Source organism: Phyllobates terribilis, unplaced genomic scaffold (genome assembly GCF_046119375.1).
Source record: "Phyllobates terribilis strain yellow unplaced genomic scaffold, ASM4611937v1 Scaffold_25__1_contigs__length_18738178, whole genome shotgun sequence".
NCBI lineage: Eukaryota > Metazoa > Chordata > Amphibia > Anura > Dendrobatidae > Phyllobates > Phyllobates terribilis.
The window spans coordinates 6,073,496-6,094,255 of record NW_027362785.1 but is presented as its reverse complement, the minus strand read 5'-3'; the positions used below and the strand labels follow the sequence as shown (position 1 = coordinate 6,094,255).

The following is a 20,760-nucleotide window of genomic DNA, read 5'->3' as shown; positions in this document are numbered from 1 at the left end:
GTAGATTCCTGACCATAAACTTGTGAGTCACATACATTATCTCCAGATCGCTCGTGTCACGGGATGAAGTATACATGTAACCACCTCAGTGCTCCGCATTTACCTTGCAGTTATGGCTGAGTTATTGTTCATATGTTGTACAATCTTCCTAGACAAGAATAGCGGCCACAGAGCAGGACATGGTGCCGAAGCCCCGGAGGGGGAAGTCTGATGACCACTCACAAAGCCATTCTTCCTTCAGTATTAGGTCATCTGGAAGGAATATATGGGGCACAAGCAAGGGGTCGTTGTGACACCAGAAGAAGAAAGGTCCATGTAGCACCATGAACCACCCAGGGTTTCTTCTTGGAGGACTAATTCTGCTGACGAAGTGTGCACGCCTTCCCATCTCATCACAACTAGCAGTTTCCAGCCATCACCACTGGGTACTTTGTGAAGCCATTGGTTAACCATGACGAACCTTCATGGTTGCCCAAAAATGTGGGCCTGCTGTCTACTCTGCGCTTCCCCTGCTAACAAGGTAATTGGCCATAAATCCTATGGTTAGCGTCCTGGATGATAGATACCAGCTCCATGTGGGGGAAGCGCCACAATCCTACCATGTAAGAAAAAAAGTAATCATAAGATCAGGGGCTTGGTGGAGGGGACTAGCTGGCCATGACTGTGCGATTACCGGGATTTGTGTTCTACCTTCATGCCCCCCCAAGCTTTATTAAGCTTCTCTGCAGGTTAATAGCGTTCTAAAGCCGTGTGCCCGCCCCACTCGGAGCCTGGATACCTGGAAGAATTGCGCTTTACTCCTCCCGGGAGCCTCAGGTTTCCAGTCATAGAGGCGCGGTTATCGTGGCTACAGTCACCGCTCCGTACATAGTAACCGCACCCCGGCACTGACTGACAGTCCTCTGTACTGATGCCCTGCTGAGCCGGCTGTCAGTCAGTGCTGGGGTTGAGGTTACAGGGAGACCACAACATTCCAAACTTTTGGATTTTCCAATCAACCTGATGATTTGCAGGTACGGGAAACAACAGAAATTTCAGTTCCTTCGGGCCTACATGGCTTCCTGGCTGCCCTTGGACTGTCAGTAGCGTAGCTATCGGGACGGAGGGAGCAGTTGCCCAGGAATCCACCCGCAACTGCCTCCCTTAACGGAGTACTGAAACAGTTACACTCAGTGGTAGAGCAGCGAGACGTGATCTCCCTTCACTATCGCTCTCGGTTCTGTGGCCTGCAGAACAGGAGGTTCCCGGTGGAGCGACGTGATGACATCAATGTGTGGCGCCCCTGAGGGTTCTTTGGCCACAGAGGTACTGCACCTCACCCAGAGGTGTGGCATCTTCTTCTCTCAGGTAAGGATGGAGTGCTGCTCCGGACCCCAACACCTGCACTCAACACTACACTACTCCAGGCCGGCTCGAAGGGCAAGATGCACTGTGTCTCCTGCTGAGCCCTGTCCCTGGCTGGAGTGGGGGAAATCAAAGATAGGGGGAACCAGTAGTGGGTGTGGGTGGAGGAGGTAGAACAGGGGAGCACTTGAATAGTAGGTGTATATAAAGGGAAGCCATCTTAGAGTAGTCAGTGCAGTGAGAAGAGGAGAGGAGGGGAGCAGAGTCTCTTCAGCAGCTCTGCTCCAGAGTGGGGCCTAGTGAGAGAGGCCCAGGAGAGGAGTGGGAGCAAGGGAGGAATGCTCCAGGAACAGAAGGGATCCCAGGGGGTACGGTGAGTGCAGGACGGCACCCGTACGCCTGAATCTGCCAAGCGTCAGAGGGATCAGGCCGCAGGAAGGGAACCGGTCCCTGGGCTAGCAGTGTTACTCCAGGTCTCGGCTGGAAAACCGGAGGCTTCAACACTTCCATGGTGCAGTTGCCACAACCTCACCCAAGCCGCCATGAAGGGCACCAAGTAGGTCCAGGAACTTCAGGTTGCCCAGAGGGATCTCAGAGCACCCGATCGGGACTTTGTGTGGGGGAGCGCAGGGCAGGAGGGAGAAGACCCAGCGCGGGAAGTCGGTCAAGGAAGGAACATAAAGAAAGGGGGTCCCGTTAAGTGCTTCTAATATACTTGAGGGAGTGCTGAACCCCTGCCTGGCAAACGCAGTGCGACGCAGGAGTCTGACACCTGGACAGTATACCCGAAGAACCTAAAAAGAACTGTGAGTAAACTCAGATGACTGCACTCCACTGTCTCTGTCAGTTATTTCCACCACGCTACTGACGCGCCCCCTGGGCCATGTTCAAGGGATACCCGGAGCCGGATCTGTATGGGGGTAGTAGTCCTTGTGGCGGTGACCCGGTCCGTGCCCAGGGTGTCAAACTAAGTGTGTGGCAGTCTTTGTAGATGTTGTTTAAGTGTCGACTACGCCACCCGTTGAGTGCGGCTTTGAAGCCGCCGCTGCAGAGCAGTCCGCTGAGGCCGGTGGTATATGTGCAGCAGTGATGGTATAACCCCCAACGGGAGGGGTATGGCCTCAGGGCAGCAGGTGTGGATGATGGGGGTTGTGATGATGCAGGAAGGAGAGGCAGAGTCAGGAGATGCAGTTTCAGGGTTTTTACTCACTGATGTTGCTTTAGTCACTCTGGCCTTGAGTGACCACCCGAGCCGTGCTGCGTCCACCAGGTGCGGGACTCGGCTAACCCCCAGGCAGTTCCGGAGCGTGGTCCTGAGCTCCTTTCTGACTCTCCCTTCCTCTGGCCGTTCCCACCAGGGATCCACTTTTGGCCGGCTCCCTCGGGTCTCTTGGTGGTCAAGCCTCCTCTGGGCTCCCTGACCCTATACTTGGTGTGCCTTTCTAGTGGATTTGGTGAGGGTCGCGGCAGATCCTGACCACGACCTCCGGTTCCTGGCTAAGGTTTACTTCTGCCTCTGCCAGCTTGGGTTCCGGTACCCGTGTCCGCCAACCCCTCACCCTTTCTGGTCTGTTTCTGGGTTCTTGGGGTTCCTTCTGTCTTTCTCTCTGGGTCCTTCTGACTCCTCTCTCTCTCTCTCTCTGCAGGCCTTGCTCTGGAGCTGGGCCCAGCCGGAGCCACAGCTCCCTGTCAGCCCTCCTGGCTGAGCTCCTCTGCTCTTCTCCTCCTGCCTGAACTGAACCCTGATCTAAGATGGTGCCCACCTTATATACTCCCTCTATGTGTGAGCCCAGGTGACCAGCACCCAATGAGCTCCTAGCTTTACCCAGACTGCTCCCCCTATCTGCCCCTACACTACTGGGATGTTCCACCCCCCCTCCCACTCCAGCCAGGGACAGATGCTGTCGTACCTGCACATATACTGGTGGGAGTACCGTTGTTCTGTCCCCCGGAAATGGGATGTATGTAGTGCATGCAGCCTACTAGCTCAGTTCCACACTCCATCCTTACCCGGGAGTGGAATACCACACCTCTGGCTTGAGGTGTAATACCCCTGTAGCAGCCGAATCCTCAGGGTGCTACATTCCCCCCTGGTAAATCACAGCACGTCCTCGGGCTGTAAAAGAATAAACATTCCAAAAACATACAATTCTTTTTTTTTTTTTCAAAACATCATAAACATATAAAATATATAAACAGTAACCTTCAATCATCCCTTTATGGGAGGTACTTCTCTTTTAAAATGTTACGGACACATCATAAAATAATATTAACTCTTTCATCATAATAAAACTTTTCATATAAAACATTTTTGACCTCTGGCCACTTGTGCAAATTGTGACCAGGTAAGTGCCACAGTCTCTGGTAGAAAAAAACAACAGTTTCAGTTCACCTCTTAATGGTGACGATGCCCTCCTGCTCCTTCCTGAGGGTAGGCTTCAGACCCGTCCGGGTCCTCTTGAGTGAACCCGATGAGGTCTCCTCCTGTGGGGTCCCACGCAAACTGCGCTTCCTCCAACGAGAGTGGGGTGATCTTGGCGGGCGCCGGAGCCGGGATCAGGGGCTCATCCAGGGGTCTTTCTTTCCGGAGTCGGGGATGGTGGTACTCCGGTGGCCACACAGAGGGCTGCCCATCCGGGCAAGTGTGCTGGGCCAACAAGTCCTCACCCAGGTGCGGCACAGTGGAAGTTGAGGGCGCGGTGGTGGTAGCGGCGCCCGGGTTCACCAGGCCTTGCGACCAGACCTGGGGCACCCTGAATGTAAAGGGCACCGTGAAGACGGCGGCGCCCGGGGTTACTTGGCCCAGCGACCAAGCCGGTGGCTCGGCAGAGGTAGAGGGCGCTGTTGGTACTGCGGCGCCCGGGGGTACTCGGCCTTGCGACCAGGCCGGTGGCGTCTCCCGCTTGGCCGCGCTCAGGGTTGAGGCGCGTGACGTCACAGGGGGCGTGGCCGCGGCTTCTGTTTGAGGCCTAGTCGGGAGCGGTGACGGTGCAACGACGGGCACGGCAGGGGAAATTTCGGGCTCTGCGACGGGGAGCTGGGGCAGGCTCACGGCTTCTCGGCTCGGGGTAGTGACGTCCCCTTTACCTGCCTCCGTTTCTTTAGCTCCTTCCTCGGCGTCGTCTCCGGCCTTGATTCCTCCTGCGCCATCCTCAGAGGCGGTCTGACTCCTCGTCTCGGGTGGCGTGCTCCGTTGGCGGGTTCCTGCCTGCAGGGCCATCTCTCTGCTCCACTCCGTCAGCGTTTCTCGCTGCACCTGGGCCATCCTCCGTGCGAGGCGCTCCAGCTCGGTCTGCGCACACTCCCGGTCTCGGGGGAGCTGTGCCAGGATCTCCACCAGGCCTAGTGGGGTTGTCGCTTGCAGCAGGCTCCTGACCGCTGGGTCGGTGCTGCCTGCCTCCTCCTCCATCTCCGGGTACGACTCCTCCAGACTCCTCCAAGCTGCTCCCATCTTCTCTCTTTTGTTCTCTCTCCGCCCCCCTTGAGGGCGGTCCTCGGGCAACTTGGTGATTGTCAGTTCCAGGGGCAGACCCCCCACGCTGATGGACATCTCAAGCATCACAGTCTCTACTGGTGGGGGCGGTCTCCGTTTTTGGCGCCATTCTTGGCCCACGATGGGAGGTGGCCTCTTGCCACCCTCTGGCACGCCCATAATGGCGTCCGCTCTGCCAAGGCGGGAAATCTTCTCAGATGGCGGGAACCGCTTCCCAATGGCGGGAAACTCTGTGGATGGCGGGAAAAGACTGCAGATGGCGGGCAAACGGCGGGAACCGATCCAAGATGGCGTCCGATGGCGGGGACCCTCCGGAATTGGCGGGAGACTTCTTTTTACGGTAAATATGAACTTTTCTTCAGGCACGCAGTACCCGGTGGTTGCGGGCACGTGATCCTGCCGGCTACGCCAAAAGTTGACGCGCCCCCTGGGCCATGTTCAAGGGATACCCGGAGCCGGATCTGTATGGGGGTAGTAGTCCTTGTGGCGGTGACCCGGTCCGTGCCCAGGGTGTCAAACTAAGTGTGTGGCAGTCTTTGTAGATGTTGTTTAAGTGTCGACTACGCCACCCGTTGAGTGCGGCTTTGAAGCCGCCGCTGCAGAGCAGTCCGCTGAGGCCGGTGGTATATGTGCAGCAGTGATGGTATAACCCCCAACGGGAGGGGTATGGCCTCAGGGCAGCAGGTGTGTATGATGGGGGTTGTGATGATGCAGGAAGGAGAGGCAGAGTCAGGAGATGCAGTTTCAGGGTTTTTACTCACTGATGTTGCTTTAGTCACTCTGGCCTTGAGTGACCACCCGAGCCGTGCTGCGTCCACCAGGTGCGGGACTCGGCTAACCCCCAGGCAGTTCCGGAGCGTGGTCCTGAGCTCCTTTCTGACTCTCCCTTCCTCTGGCCGTTCCCACCAGGGATCCACTTTTGGCCGGCTCCCTCGGGTCTCTTGGTGGTCAAGCCTCCTCTGGGCTCCCTGACCCTATACTTGGTGTGCCTTTCTAGTGGATTTGGTGAGGGTCGCGGCAGATCCTGACCACGACCTCCGGTTCCTGGCTAAGGTTTACTTCTGCCTCTGCCAGCTTGGGTTCCGGTACCCGTGTCCGCCAACCCCTCACCCTTTCTGGTCTGTTTCTGGGTTCTTGGGGTTCCTTCTGTCTTTCTCTCTGGGTCCTTCTGACTCCTCTCTCTCTCTCTCTCTCTCTCTCTGCAGGCCTTGCTCTGGAGCTGGGCCCAGCCGGAGCCACAGCTCCCTGTCAGCCCTCCTGGCTGAGCTCCTCTGCTCTTCTCCTCCTGCCTGAACTGAACCCTGATCTAAGATGGTGCCCACCTTATATACTCCCTCTATGTGTGAGCCCAGGTGACCAGCACCCAATGAGCTCCTAGCTTTACCTAGACTGCTCCCCCTATCTGCCCTACACTACTGGGATGTTCCACCCCCCCTCCCACTCCAGCCAGGGACAGACGCTGTCGTACCTGCACATATACTGGTGGGAGTACCGTTGTTCTGTCCCCCGGAAATGGGATGTATGTAGTGCATGCAGCCTACTAGCTCAGTTCCACACTCCATCCTTACCCGGGAGTGGAATACCACACCTCTGGCTTGAGGTGTAATACCCCTGTAGCAGCCGAATCCTCAGGGTGCTACACTACCGCCCCTGCACTACAACGCCCAGCATCACCATCTGCAACTACACTGCCCTGGAGCTGTGCTCTGCCTGTGGAGAGCCGCACCAACCCGGCTGCCCTAACATCTGCTCCAGAGGTCTGCAGCAGCGCCGGTACTAATTATTGGGAACCACAGGTGGCGTCACGAGACAAACTGTTAACAAACCCCTTTTAAAGAGTGACCCCAGAGTACGGGCCCGGGAGCCGACTGCCGTGACCTCCCAAGAAGGTAAAGGCCGGGGTACAGAGTCCCCCATATCCCCCTGGGCGAGTCAAATGCGCCCTGGGATTCTGACATCCTCGAGCCAGGACATCACAGCGTCGATCAGCCTGGGATCTGCTGCACTCGCCAGGTTTAGGTGAGTAAAGGTTTATTTTTTTTACTTTAATATTGTTTGAGGACCATGCTACAGATACTAAAGGGGACCCTCATATAGAGTGGGGGCTATTAAGGTGGCACTCATACATAGTGGAGGCAACTAAGGGGGCCATCATACAGCATGGGGGCTACTCAGGGAGTCCTCATACAGACTGGGGACAAAGGGGGCCATGATACAGTGTGAGGACTACTGTGGTACTATTGTATAGTGTGGGGTCCATCAAACAGTTGGGGGCTACTAAGGGGTCATTATACTAGTGTGGCCCTTATTTGGCCCATCATACAGTGTGGGGGCTAATGTGTGGGAATCATACAGATTGGGGGGGCATCACACTGTGTGTAGGGGGGTCGTGGGGACATCGCACTGTGTGTAGGGGGACCTAGGAGAAATTACTAAATGCTAAGTGGGCACTTATTGTTATAGGGGCACTGTTATGGGAGTCAGTATGAGGAGCCCTGTTTTTCTGCTACACAACAGTTCCAGTAAGGGACACGTGTTTTATTACATGGTGCCTGATAAAGAGAGAAAAAAAAAAAAAAGCACCAAAACAGCACAGTTTACCAGCGTCTTTAGACGCACAGCGGTCAGGAGTTTTCATTAAAGGGGTTGTCCGGTCAGAAATGAAAAGTCTGCAGTCATTCTGTGTGACAGCAGACTCTTGAATTCCACCAGCTCTCGCGCTATGCGCTGCTAGGATTCGACGGTTTCTGAGTGTCTGCGCTGCGGGGGGGATTCAGAAGTCTGCAGTCACACAGAATAACTGCAGACTTTGCATTGTAGGTGGACAACCCCCTTGAATCACATCCACTTTGCTTGGACAGTTAGGGCTATGTTCACACAGCGACTTTTTTGTGTTGGCAGGAAAAACGCTACGTACATTGTTAGTTTTTTATGTAGTTTTTATTCATTCAATTGAATGAATAAATAAACAGCAAAAAGAAAGAAAGCAGGATTTCTAAAAAAAAAAAAAAGCATCTACACTACGTGTGAACACGGCCCAAGTTTCCAAAAAAAGTAGATGTTATTTCATGAAATCTACTGTCCACTGTATGCCTAAGACGCTGCTGAACTGAGCAGTTTTTGTCCATTTTCTCTCTAAAGGCTTCTATGTGCACCCAGAAAAAAAAAAAAAAAAAAGACGTAAAAAAAAAAAAAAAAAAAAAAAAAAAAAAAAGCAAAAAAAGTTTTTATTAAATCACATCCACTTTGCTTGGACATTTAGGCCTTGTTCACATGTAGCATAAATGCAGGATTTTTTCTGCTGCATTTTTTGATGCAGAAATTCAGCGTTTAACTGTCCAAGCAAAGTGGATGCGACTCCATAAAAAATTGCGCCCCCTGTGCGTCTAGAGACACGGCTGAACTGTGCCGTCTCGGTGGGTTTTTTTTTCCCCCCTAATAGGCTTGCAAACCTGGAGAAAAAAAGGGGGTTTTATTTAAGTGCAGAATCAAAACTTTTCTGCACTTTAAAAAAAAAAGTTTCAAATCTGCATTAAATAAGAGGAAAACACACAAAAATGCAGCAAAAATGCAATAATCAGAGAAGAATGTTGTTGCGTAGTTTAGTGCGGATCCTGCAGAAAACAAAAAAAACGCTGAATTTATGCTACGTGTGAACACGGACTTACAGAGACCGAGAAGCCAGATTGTCGTATAGTGAAGCTGCATAAAGATGAGCGAGTTCTGAGACTAAGAATGAATAAAAAAAAATACATTTATAGGTCCCAACCGTATCGGACGGTCCCAGGAGTCTGCTGGGTGACTCTCCCTGCTCCTCCTGTCAGGGTAGAAAGTGGGCGTGGCTAGGGGTATTGTCACAGTTTGACCCCCTTTTCTGTTTCATAAAAGTTGGGGGATGTACTCATTTATTTCTACTGATAGATAGAGATAGAGATATATATATATATATATATATATATATATATATATATATATATATATATATATATATATATATATATATATATATATATATATATATATATATATATATATCTCTATCACTGGTGCCCACAGCAACCAATCAGAGCTCGGCTTTCATTTTGTAAACAGCTCTAGTAAGATAAAAGCTGCACTGCGATTGGTTGCTATAGGCAACAAAGTGAGGAGAGGGCACAATGGGGTAGTGGGGGGGGGGGGGGTTTGATATCTGAAACACATACACAAATCTTTAGGGGGGCTCCGGTAGATCTGAGGCGTTTATTCTCTCAGATTTTTCCTTGGCTGCTATGGATTTGTTGTGGAGCCAAAACTACAGGGAGACATTTGATTCCTGGGCCTTCACCCTTTAACCCTTCCCTGCCGCGGTTAATGCTGGACGCCGCGTCCTCCTGTCCGAGGCTGGGACGGGCGGAGGCTGCACGGTGTGGCGCTGGAGTCACAGCGCGTGCGCATACCACACTACAGCGCCATTTTATGGAAGACACAATGGCTGCGAATTTGCAGACATTGTCTTCAACAAAATGGCGCTGGATATTGCGGGATGTTCACCTGCTGATATATATATATATATATATATATATATTTTTATTTTTTTTTTAATAGTCTTCATTAGCAATGGCTGACGTATAGAAGACTAGGAAAATATATGCAAATATAGAATGAGCAGATAGAGTAAAAATTGTAAAATAAAAGTAAAAAAAAAAAATTGAATTTCCATTTTTGGGTCAAAAAAAAATGCTCTAAAAAATATTTTTTATTGATAATAAAATGGAATCAATAAGACATCAACTTGAGAATGCTGACAAAACTATTTTTCTATAGAAATGTAAAACTTTTATTGCATCGTACCATTTAAAACAAACATTTTTACACATAAAAAAATACTTAATTATTTTTTTCCCCCTTTTGGGGCAAATACAATAAAAAAAAATATATATAAAAAACGTAAGTAAGCTGGATTCTTCCTAAACCCCTTAGTTGTTCGGGACACACTTTCGTGGGATTTGGGCAGAACCCCCGACAGAACCAGTAACACAACAGTCATTTTTTTTCTGGCCTCCATTTTATCATCCCAAAAAGACAAAACACTGCCAAAATGGAGGCCGGAGAGAGCACAGAGGGACCCGGTCTGCCTCATTATAGTGAATGGAGCGTTATGTGCATCCTACCTAGGATAATCACCAGGAGCTGTCCATATAAAAAATCTTATAGGGTCATTCCCATCTTGCTAAATTTTAATATTTACTAATAAATTAATATTTCCTTCTAAATAGCACTAAAAAAAAAATTCTATAAAGTCTAATATTCTTGAATAAAGTATCAAAAAGAAGTTTTTAAAAAAAAAAATAAAAAAAAAGTGAAAAATCACATTTATAATAAAACCAAAAAAAATAAAATAATGTGCGACTATGAGCGAGTTTTCGGTAATAGGGACTATGAGCGGAGAGCTGGATTTGGGAGGACTATTGTAGAAACTAAGACAACCCCAGGGGGTCTTAAGTCAATATCCCACCCTCTGTAATAGGTCTTCTTAATCCCTGATCTGCAGCCCACCACTGAATAAGGCAAAGGCTGCATGTAAGGGCTCGGTGAAGACGATATTGTAGGTGTATAGGTGTCTGATGGAAGGACCAAGACTATGGAAGGTCAACTGTCCAATCTTGCAATTCAAGGAGACCCTCACGTAATGGCAGGACGTCACGTGGGTCAAGTGGAGACACCGAATATCGTGTTGTACCCAGAGCTCGTTATCCCGTCTCCGCAGACACCACGATCTGCTGTTACAGCCCAAAAATGATTTTTTACCATTCCTGTCCATGGTGGCGTAACACACCCCGACCATCCAGTCTCCCACCTGACTGCACTCCACATCCCAATAATGTCGGCCTGAGGAGAACATATTAATACTTAACACCTGGTTCCGCTCAAACCTTTCTGGCGTTTCGGGGCGAGGCTGGTGCGTGTCCGAGTAGGTGACCGCTTTCTGGTTATCTGACACCAACATGTTGCTAGCTGCCGTGTTCACATTGAGCCATACATCTGCAGGCCTCTGGTGGGGAAACCACCACTTTTTGGCTTTTGACGCAATGTCAAGTAGATACTTGGGTGCAGCCCCTGTAATCAGGGCCATGTCCAGATGCACTGTATCTGTGTCAGTACAGTCATCAGAATCTATGGCCACATCTTCTAGGAAGTATATGGGGTCGATTTGCCTGGACAGTTCCACAACCCAAAACGTCTTCATTTCCAGCTGATGTTTTTCTCTCTCCAGCTCCATGATCTGGTTGGTCACACGGGATAAGTTCTCCTCTTTCATCAACTCCGGTAGAGTTTCGCCTTGGTCATCATCGGCCTTCCTCTGGACCCTTTGAACGTTCTTCAGGTTCATGACTCGTCTTTCGAGCTCTTCTGCCTTTGTGGTCAATACGGTTAGAAGCTTTTGTAGTATTTTCTTCTTCTTGTCATGGGCCACATTGAGCGGCTCCACCGGCAGCCCCCGATATTCTCCAGACAAGCAGCAGGACACACAGACACATGTGGCATTCATTGGGCAGTAATACCCCAGGATCTTATTATGGATGGGGCATTTTTTACCCTGCAGGGAAACAGTACAGTCCATCAAGTTATGTTCCACCGACCTGTTGTGATATTGGAGATGCCGGTTGCACATGGAGGTTTCGCACTGCAGACAAGTTTTCACGGCAGGGACCAGAGGGTCACAGTAGGTGCAATATACGGATGCCAGTTTCGGAGAGGCAAACAGCCTGGCGATGTTGCCCAGGGTCGTGTTCTTGGTTAGGACGGGTCGTGACCGGAACGTCTTCCTACATTGGGGACACGTATAGAATCGGGACACCCTTCTGTCCAACGCGTGGCTGATACAATTCCAGCAGAAGTTGTGTCCACACAACAGGGTCACAGGGTTAGTAAAAATCTCCAGACAGATGGGGCAGAGCAGCTCCTCTCTCACACTGGCCATGGTGAAGGCAAAATGCAGAAAACGAAAGAGAAACTCTATGCGAGCCCGTCCACGGCTTCTGGCACCGTAGGAAGTTCCTGGTAGGGCTGGACCCAGTGCTCCTCACACCTGCTTCTTATCACTAGTCGATCCCCTGGGATCTAAACAACCTGGACTTCAGACTGACACAACCATCAAGAAAGGAGAGGAGTCTGGCAACAGTTCAGACTGACGTTTCCATTCCCAGAGCGTTCAACTTATGGCTTCTCCTCCAGACCTACCCCATAAAGAAGTGAGTTTGCAGAGCTGTCCCGACTGTCATGACTTCATTGCTCAGTAGTTCCTCTTCCTCAGGGGACGGGGCGGCATCTTTCTGCTCTCTACATCCTTACATTTATTCAGTTAACTCCTTCTTCTCATTTCCTGAAGCTTCGTATTCCACAGGATTTGAACTCACAACCTGTAGCATTGGAGGCAGCAGCAAAACCAACCAGCTACAGGCTGTACTTGAATGTGCAGATTGCACTGGTACATAGAGATACATCTCTACATCCCAGTGCATTTCTATTTGACTGTAATCTAGGGGTAAGATATAAGTCAGAGATTTATTTTCCTAAAAAATAAAAAAAAACCAACTTTAATTTTGCACAAGATGCAACATTTGTGTTTCAGGTTCCATTAAAAACGCTGCTTCACATCTGCACCAAAAAGGCATCAAATAAGAGGGAATCTGTTTCAGAGCAGACCCGCACCAAAAAAGTCCCCAAAAATATCAGTTCACATGTCTCATGTAAGCTTTGTAGATCTAGATTGGATGGGTAAATCCTAATTTAACATATCTCTTTTTCAAAACCCTATATTTTGGGTCGGTGTGAACAAAATGACCACCAGGGGGCGATATGGAGGTGCAGATCTCTGTGAGTATGAGGACAGTGACACCGCTCCATGAACCTCAGCAAAGTCTGATTTATACATTGTGGGGCGTAAATGCCGATTCTTATGGCAGTATTCACACGTTGTGTATGTGATGTGGATGTTTCCAATGCCTTCCGGCGCCAGAATCTGCTTGTGTTACATTTGGATTTTGTTGCAGATTTGGTGAAGATTTCCCCACTCCGGCTATGTACACATGTCGCTTCTTTTGGTGCAGATTTCCCCCACTCCGGCTATGTGCACATGTCACTTCTTTTGGTGCAGATTTCCCCACTCCGGCTATGTGCACATGTCGCTTCTTTTGGTGCAGATTTCCCCCACTCCGGCTATGTGCACATGTCACTTCTTTTGGTGCAGATTTGGTGCAGATTTTCCCACTCCGGCTATGTGCACATGTCGCTTCTTTTGGTGCAGATTCCGTCACTCCGGCTATGTGCACATGTCGCTTCTTTTGGTGCAGATTTCCCCACTCCGGCTATGTGCACATGTCGCTTCTTTTGGTGCAGATTTCCCCACTCCGGCTATGTGCACATGTCACTTCTTTTGGTGTAGATTTTCCCACTCGGGCTATGCGCACGTCACTTCTTTTGGTGCAGATTTCCCCCCACTCCGGCTATGTGCACGTCACTTCTTTTGGTGCAGATTCCTCCACTCCGGCTATGTGCACGTCGCTTCTTTTGGTGCAGATTTCCCCCCACTCCGGCTATGTGCACATGTCGCTTCTTTTGGTGCAGATTTCCCCCCACTCTGGCTATGTGCACATGTCGCTTCTTTTGGTGCAGATTTCGCCCCACTCCGGCTATGTGCACATGTCACTTCTTTTGGTGCAGATTTCCCCCACTCCGGCTATGTGCACATGTCGCTTCTTTTGGTGCAGATATCCCCCCACTCCGGCTATGTGCACATGTCACTTCTTTTGGTGCAGATTCCTCCACTCCGGCTATGTGCACATGTCGCTTCTTTTGGTGCAGATTCCCCCACTCCGGCTATGTGCACATGTCGCTTCTTTTGGTGCAGATTTCCCCCCACTCCGGCTATGTGCACATGTCGCTTCTTTTGGTGCAGATTCCTCCACTCTGGCTATGTGCACATGTCGCTTCTTTTGGTGCAGATTCCTCCACTCTGGCTATGTGCACATGTCGCTTCTTTTGGTGCAGATTTCCCCCCACTCCGGCTATGTGCACATGTCACTTCTTTTGGTGCAGATTCCCCCACTCCGGCTATGTGCACATGTCGCTTCTTTTGGTGCAGATTTCCCCCCACTCCGGCTATGTGCACATGTCACTTCTTTTGGTGCAGATTTCCCCACTCCGGCTATGTGCACATGTCGCTTCTTTTGGTGCAGATTTCCCCCACTCCGGCTATGTGCACATGTCACTTCTTTTGTTGCAGATTTGGTGCAGATTTTCCCACTCCGGCTATGTGCACATGTCGCTTCTTTTGGTGCAGATTCCGTCACTCCGGCTATGTGCACATGTCACTTCTTTTGGTGCAGATTTCCCCACTCCGGCTATGTGCACGTCGCTTCTTTTGGTGCAGCTTTCCCCCACCCTGGCTATGTGCACATGTCGCTTCTTTTGGTGCAGATTTCCCCACCCCGGCTATGTGCACATGTCGTTTCTTTTGGTGCAGATTTCCCCACTCCGGCTATGTGCACATGTCACTTCTTTTGGTGTAGATTCCTCCACTCCGGCTATGTGCACATGTCGCTTCTTTTGGTGCAGATTTCCCCCCACTCCGGCTATGTGCACATGTCGCTTCTTTTGGTGCAGATTCCCCCACTCCGGCTATGTGCACATGTCGCTTCTTTTGGTGCAGATTTCCCCCCACTCCGGCTATGTGCACATGTCGCTTCTTTTGGTGCAGATTCCTCCACTCTGGCTATGTGCACATGTCGCTTCTTTTGGTGCAGATTCCTCCACTCCGGCTATGTGCACGTCACTTCTTTTGGTGCAGATTCCTCCACTCCGGCTATGTGCACGTCACTTCTTTTGCTGCAGATTTCCCCCACTCCGGCTATGTGCACATGTCACTTCTTTTGGTGTAGATTTCCCCCACTCCGGCTATGTGCACATGTCGCTTCTTTTGGTGCAGATTCCTCCACTCCGGCTATGTGCACATGTCACTTCTTTTGGTGCAGATTCCTCCACTCCGGCTATGTGCACGTCACTTCTTTTGCTGCAGATTTCCCCCCACTCCGGCTATGTGCACATGTCACTTCTTTTGGTGCAGATTCCTCCACTCCGGCTATGGGCACATGTCACTTCTTTTGCTGCAGATTTTCCCACTCCGGCTATGTGCACATGTCGTTTCTTTTGGTGCAGATTCCTCCACTCCGGCTATGTGCACATGTCACTTCTTTTGGTGCAGATTCCTCCACTCCGGCTATGTGCACGTCACTTCTTTTGCTGCAGATTTCCCCCCACTCCGGCTATGTGCACATGTCACTTCTTTTGGTGCAGATTCCTCCACTCCGGCTATGGGCACATGTCACTTCTTTTGCTGCAGATTTTCCCACTCCGGCTATGTGCACATGTCGCTTCTTTTGGTGCAGATTCATCCACTCCGGCTATGTGCACATGTCGCTTCTTTTGGTGCAGATTCCTCCACTCCGGCTATGTGCACATGTCACTTCTTTTGGTGCAGATTCCCCCACTCTGGCTATGTGCACATGTCACTTCTTTTGGTGCAGATTCCTCCACTCCGGCTATGTGCACGTCACTTCTTTTGGTGCAGATTTCCCCCACTCCGGCTATGTGCACATGTCACTTCTTTTGGTGCAGATTCCCCCACTCCAGCTATGTGCACATGTCGCTTCTTTTGGTGCAGATTCCTCCACTCTGGCTATGTGCACATGTCACTTCTTTTGGCGCAGATTCCTCCACTCTGGCTATGTGCACATGTCACTTCTTTTGGTGCAGATTCCCCCACTCCGGCTATGTGCACATGTCGCTTCTTTTGGTGCAGATTCCCCCACTCCGGCTATGTGCACGTCACTTCTTTTGGTGCAGATTCCCCCACTCCGGCTATGTGCACATGTCACTTCTTTTGGTGCAGATTCATCCACTCCGGCTATGTGCACGTCACTTCTTTTGGTGCAGATTCCCCCACTTCGGCTATGTGCACATGTCACTTCTTTTGGTGCAGATTTCCCCCACTCCGGCTATGTGCACATGTCGCTTCTTTTGGCACAGATTCCCCCACTCCGGCTATGTGCACATGTCGCTTCTTTTGGCACAGATTCCTCCACTCCGGCTATGTGCACATGTCGCTTCTTTTGGTGCAGATTCCCCCACTCTGGCTTTGTGCACATGTCACTTCTTTTGGTGCAGATTTTCCCACTCTGTCCAGGTTAGTACAATTACAGTGGCATAAAACATTATACAGAAGGGGGAGGAGGTGAGCTGTGACATCACTTATTGTGAATGGTGGATCCAGCATTATCAGCTGTATATAGAGGTGTTATCAGTCTTTGTATTTTTGCCTCTGATGATACTGAAACTGCTGTAAAGTCTTCAAGAAAGAACGATAATTGTAAGATTAGTAATGTTCGCGATATAGAAAAAAAACATTTCCAAAATTCCACGTAACAGAAAACCCAGAGAGCAGGTGGCTCCCTGATGATGGCGCCCTTCACGTAATGAGACGATTGGGGGAAAGTCACCCGCCCTTGGTCTGGCATGACGGGAGTCATTTCTTTGTCTGCAGTGTATCGCTGTGGGGTGCTTTATACTAGGCTATGTGGACCTGGGGGTTCTGACATTTTTGACCTTATTGATCACCAATCTCCTGAACCTGGACTACCGCTATGAACCTGGCTACATCACATTAGTGGGGGTCGGACCCCCAGCCCCCCTCCATCTGCTGTTATCACCTGTGGTGGTGGCTGCCTGTAAACAGTGACCAGAGACGAACAGCACAGTGGCCACTGACTACTATTAATCAATGAATTAACTTGCATAGGAATTTTCAATGTGTCAGCACTAATTGCCACTTATTAGAAAGTCAGGGGAAATAGAGGAGTCAGAGCTTTGGCTTCTGGACCCCACAGCCCTGGCCACTGAGCTCTGAGCCGCAGCTCCTATTCTCTCCAGTAGGGCGGCGCTGTAGTTCTCCACCCTGGCGGCTGCACAGTGTAGGACGCCGCGCGGCTCCAGATCACTTCACATCTGGCAATCACTGGAGCTTATGTGATCAGAGGGGGAGATAGAACGCACAGGTCTGATGACCGTGCCTAGAGACCCCCATACATAATGGATACATGTCAGAGCTATTCATATCGGCTATCGCCCCGACTCATACACAGGAGCTCGTGGCTCAGCTCTGTTCTCCTCCTCCAGACTCCTCTGCCCCCTCCAAACTTTTCTGTCCCCTTCAGACGCCTCTATTCCAATCCATCTAGACTGGTCTGCCCCTTCTTCTCCTGCCAAACTCCTCTGTTCTCCTCCTCGGGACTCCTGTCTTTCTCCAAAACGTATCGTCCCATTAAGACACCTCTGTTATCCTCCAGTGTCCTCTGTCCCCTACAGACTCCTCTGTACTTCTCATGCATTTAGACTCCTCTGTCAACCTCCTCCAGTTTTCTCTTCCCCTCCATTCTCCTCTGTCTTCCAGACTCATCTGTCCTCCTTCAGGCTACTCTGCCCCTTCTCATGCCTTCAGACTCATCTGTCCACTCCAGACTCCTCTGGTCCATAGAGTTCTCTATCCACCTCTAGTCTCCTCTGTCCACCTCTAGTCTCCTCTGTCCACCTCTAGTCTCCTCTGTCCACCTCTAGTCTCCTCTGTCCACCTCTAGTCTCCTCTGTCCACCTCTAGTCTCCTCTGTCCTCCTTCAGTCTCCTCTGTCCACCTCTAGTCTCCTCTGTCCACCTCTAGTCTCCTCTGTCCTCCTTCAGTCTCCTCTGTCCTCCTCCACACTCCTCTGTCCTCCTCCACACTCCTCTGTCCTCCTCCAGTCTCCTCTGTCCTCTTCCAGTCTCCTCTGTCCTCTTCCAGTCTCCTCTGTCCTCTTCCAGTCTCCTCTGTCCACCTCTAGTCTCCTCTGTCCTCCTTCAGTCTCCTCTGTCCTCCTCCACACTCCTCTGTCCTCCTCCACACTCCTCTGTCCCCCTTCAGTCTCCTCCTCCAGTCTCCTCTGTCCTCTTCCAGTCTCCTCTGTCCTCTTCCAGTCTCCTCTGTCCTCTTCCAGTCTCCTCTGTCCACCTCTAGTCTCCTCTGTCCACCTCTAGTCTCCTCTGTCCACCTCTAGTCTCCTCTGTCCACCTCTAGTCTCCTCTGTCCTCCTTCAGTCTCCTCTGTCCACCTCTAGTCTCCTCTGTCCTCCTTCAGTCTCCTCTGTCCTCCTCCACACTCCTCTGTCCTCCTCCACACTCCTCTGTCCTCCTCCAGTCTCCTCTTCCAGTCTCCTCTGTCCTCTTCCAGTCTCCTCTGTCCTCTTCCAGTCTCCTCTGTCCTCTTCCAGTCTCCTCTGTCCTCTTCCAGTCTCCTCTGTCCACCTCTAGTCTCCTCTGTCCTCCTCCACACTCCTCTGTCCTCCTCCACACTCCTCTGTCCCCCTTCAGTCTCCTCCTCCAGTCTCCTCTGTCCTCTTCCAGTCTCCTCTGTCCTCTTCCAGTCTCCTCTGTCCTCTTCCAGTCTCCTCTGTCCTCTTCCAGTCTCCTCTGTCCTCCTTCAGTCTCCCGTCCCCTCCACACTCCTCTGTCCCCCTTCAGTCTCCCCCTCCAGTCTCCTCTGTCCTCCTCTAGTCTCCTCTGTCCACCTCTAGTCTCCTCTGTCCTCCTTCAGTCTCCTCTGTCCACCTCTAGTCTCCTCTGTCCTCCTTCAGTCTCCTCTGTCCTCCTCCACACTCCTCTGTCCTCCTCCACACTCCTCTGTCCTCCTCCAGTCTCCCGTCCCCTCCACACTCCTCTGTCCTCCTCCAGTCTCCTCTGTCCTCCTGCAGTCTCCCGTCCCCTCCACACTCCTCTGTCCCCCTTCAGTCTCCTCCTCCAGTCTCCTCTGTCCTCCTCCAGTCTACCGTCCCCTCCACACTCCTCTGTCCCCCTTCAGTCTCCTCCTCCAGTCTCCTCTGTCCCCCTCCAGTCTCCTCTGTCCCCCTCCAGTCTCCTCTGTCCTCCTCCAGTCACCTCTGTCCTCCTCCAGTCTCCTCTGTCCTCCTCCAGTCTCCTCTGTTCCCCTTCAGTCTCCTCCTCCAGTCTCCTCTGTCCTCCTCCAGTCTCCTCTGTCCTCCTCCAGTCTCCTCTGTCCTCTTCCAGTCTCCTCTGTCCTCTTCCAGTCTCCCCCTCCAGTCTCCTCTGTCCTCCAGTCTCCTCTGTCCCCCTTCAGTGTCCTCCTCCAGTCTCCTCTGTTCCCCTTCAGTCTCCTCCTCCAGTCTCCTCTGTCCTCCTCTAGTCTCCTCTGTCCTCCTCCAGTCTCCTCTGTCCTCTTCCAGTCTCCCCCTACAGTTTCCTCTGTCCTCCTCTAGTCTTCTCTGTCCTCCAGTCTCCTCTGTCCCCCTTCAGTCTCCTCCTCCAGTCTCCTCTGTCCTCCTCCAGTCTCCTCTGTCCCCCTTCAGTCTCCTCCTCCAGTCTCCTCTGTCCCCCTTCAGTCTCCTCTGTCCCCCTTCAGTCTCCTCTGTCCCCCTTCAGTCTCCTCCTCCAGACTCCTGTCCTCCTCCAGTCTCCTCTGTCCCCCTTCAGTCTCCTCCTCCAGTCTCCTCTGTCCTCTTCCAGTCTCCTCTGTCCTCTTCCAGTCTCCTCTGTCCTCTTCCAGTCTCCTCTGTCCTCTTCCAGTCTCCTCTGTCCTCCAGTCTCCTCTGTCCCCCTTCAGTCTCCTCTGTCCCCCTTTAGTCTCCTGTCCCCCTTCAGTCTCCTCCTCCAGTCTCCCCTGTCCTCCTCCAGTCTCCTCTGTCCCCCTTCAGTCTCCTCCTCCAGTCTCCTCTGTCCTCCTCCAGTCTCCTCTGTCCCCCTTCAGTCTCCTCCTCCAGCCTCCTCTGTCCCCCTTCAGTCTCCTCCTCCAGTCTCCTCTGTTCCCCTTCAGTCTCCTCTGTCCCCCTTCAGTCTCCTCTGTCCCCTTCCAGTCTCCTCTGTCCCCTTCCAGTCTCCTCTGTCCTCTTCCAGTCTCCTCTGTCCTCTTCCAGTCTCCTCTGTCCTCTTCCAGTCTCCTCTGTCCTCTTCCAGTCTCCTCTGTCCTCTTCCAGTCTCCTCTGTCCTCTTCCAGTCTCCTCTGTCCTCTTCCAGTCTCCTCTGTCCTCCTTCAGTCTCCTCTGTCCCCCTTCAGTCTCCTCTGTCCCCTTCCAGTCTCCTCTGTCCCCTTCCAGTCTCCTCTGTCCCCTTCCAGTCTCCTCTGTCCTCTTCCAGTCTCCTCTGTCCTCTTCCAGTCTCCTCTGTCCTCTTCCAGTCTCCTCTGTCCTCTTCCAGTCTCCTCTGTCCCCCTCCAGTCTCCTCTGTCCCCCTCCAGTCTCCTCTGTCCCCCTCCAGTCACCTCTGTCCTCCTCCAGTCTCCTCTGTTCCCCTTCAGTCTCCTCCTCCAGTCTCCTCTGTCCTCCTCCAGTCTCCTCTGTCCTCCTCCAGTCTCCTCTGTCCTCTTCCAGTCTCCTCTGTCCTCTTCCAGTCTCCCCCTCCAGTCTCCTCTGTCCTCCAGTCTCCTCTGTCCCCCTTCAGTGTCCTCCTCCAGTCTCCTCTGTTCCCCTTCAGTCTCCTCCTCCAGTCTCCTCTAGTCTCCTCTGTCCTCCTCCAGTCTCCTCTGTCCTCTTCCAGTCTCCCCCTACAGTTTCCTCTGTCCTCCTCTAGTCTTCTCTGTCCTCCAGTCTCCTCTGTCCCCCTTCAGTCTCCTCCTCCAGTCTCCTCTGTCCTCCTCCAGTCTCCTCTGTCCCCCTTCAGTCTCCTCCTCCAGTCTCCTCTGTCCCCCTTCAGTCTCCTCTGTCCCCCTTCAGTCTCCTCTGTCCCCCTTCAGTCTCCTCTGTCCCCCTTCAGTCTCCTCCTCCAGACTCCTGTCCTCCTCCAGTCTCCTCTGTCCCCCTTCAGTCTCCTCCTCCAGTCTCCTCTGTCCTCTTCCAGTCTCCTCTGTC

General features: G+C 51.7%; 1 pseudogene; it reads right to left on the bottom strand.

Moving 5' to 3' along the window:
- LOC141176437 (uncharacterized) overlaps positions 1 to 12,115 on the bottom strand; it is a 40,320-nt pseudogene extending 28,205 nt beyond the window's left edge.
- Positions 12,116 to 20,760: the final 8,645 nt, after the last annotated feature.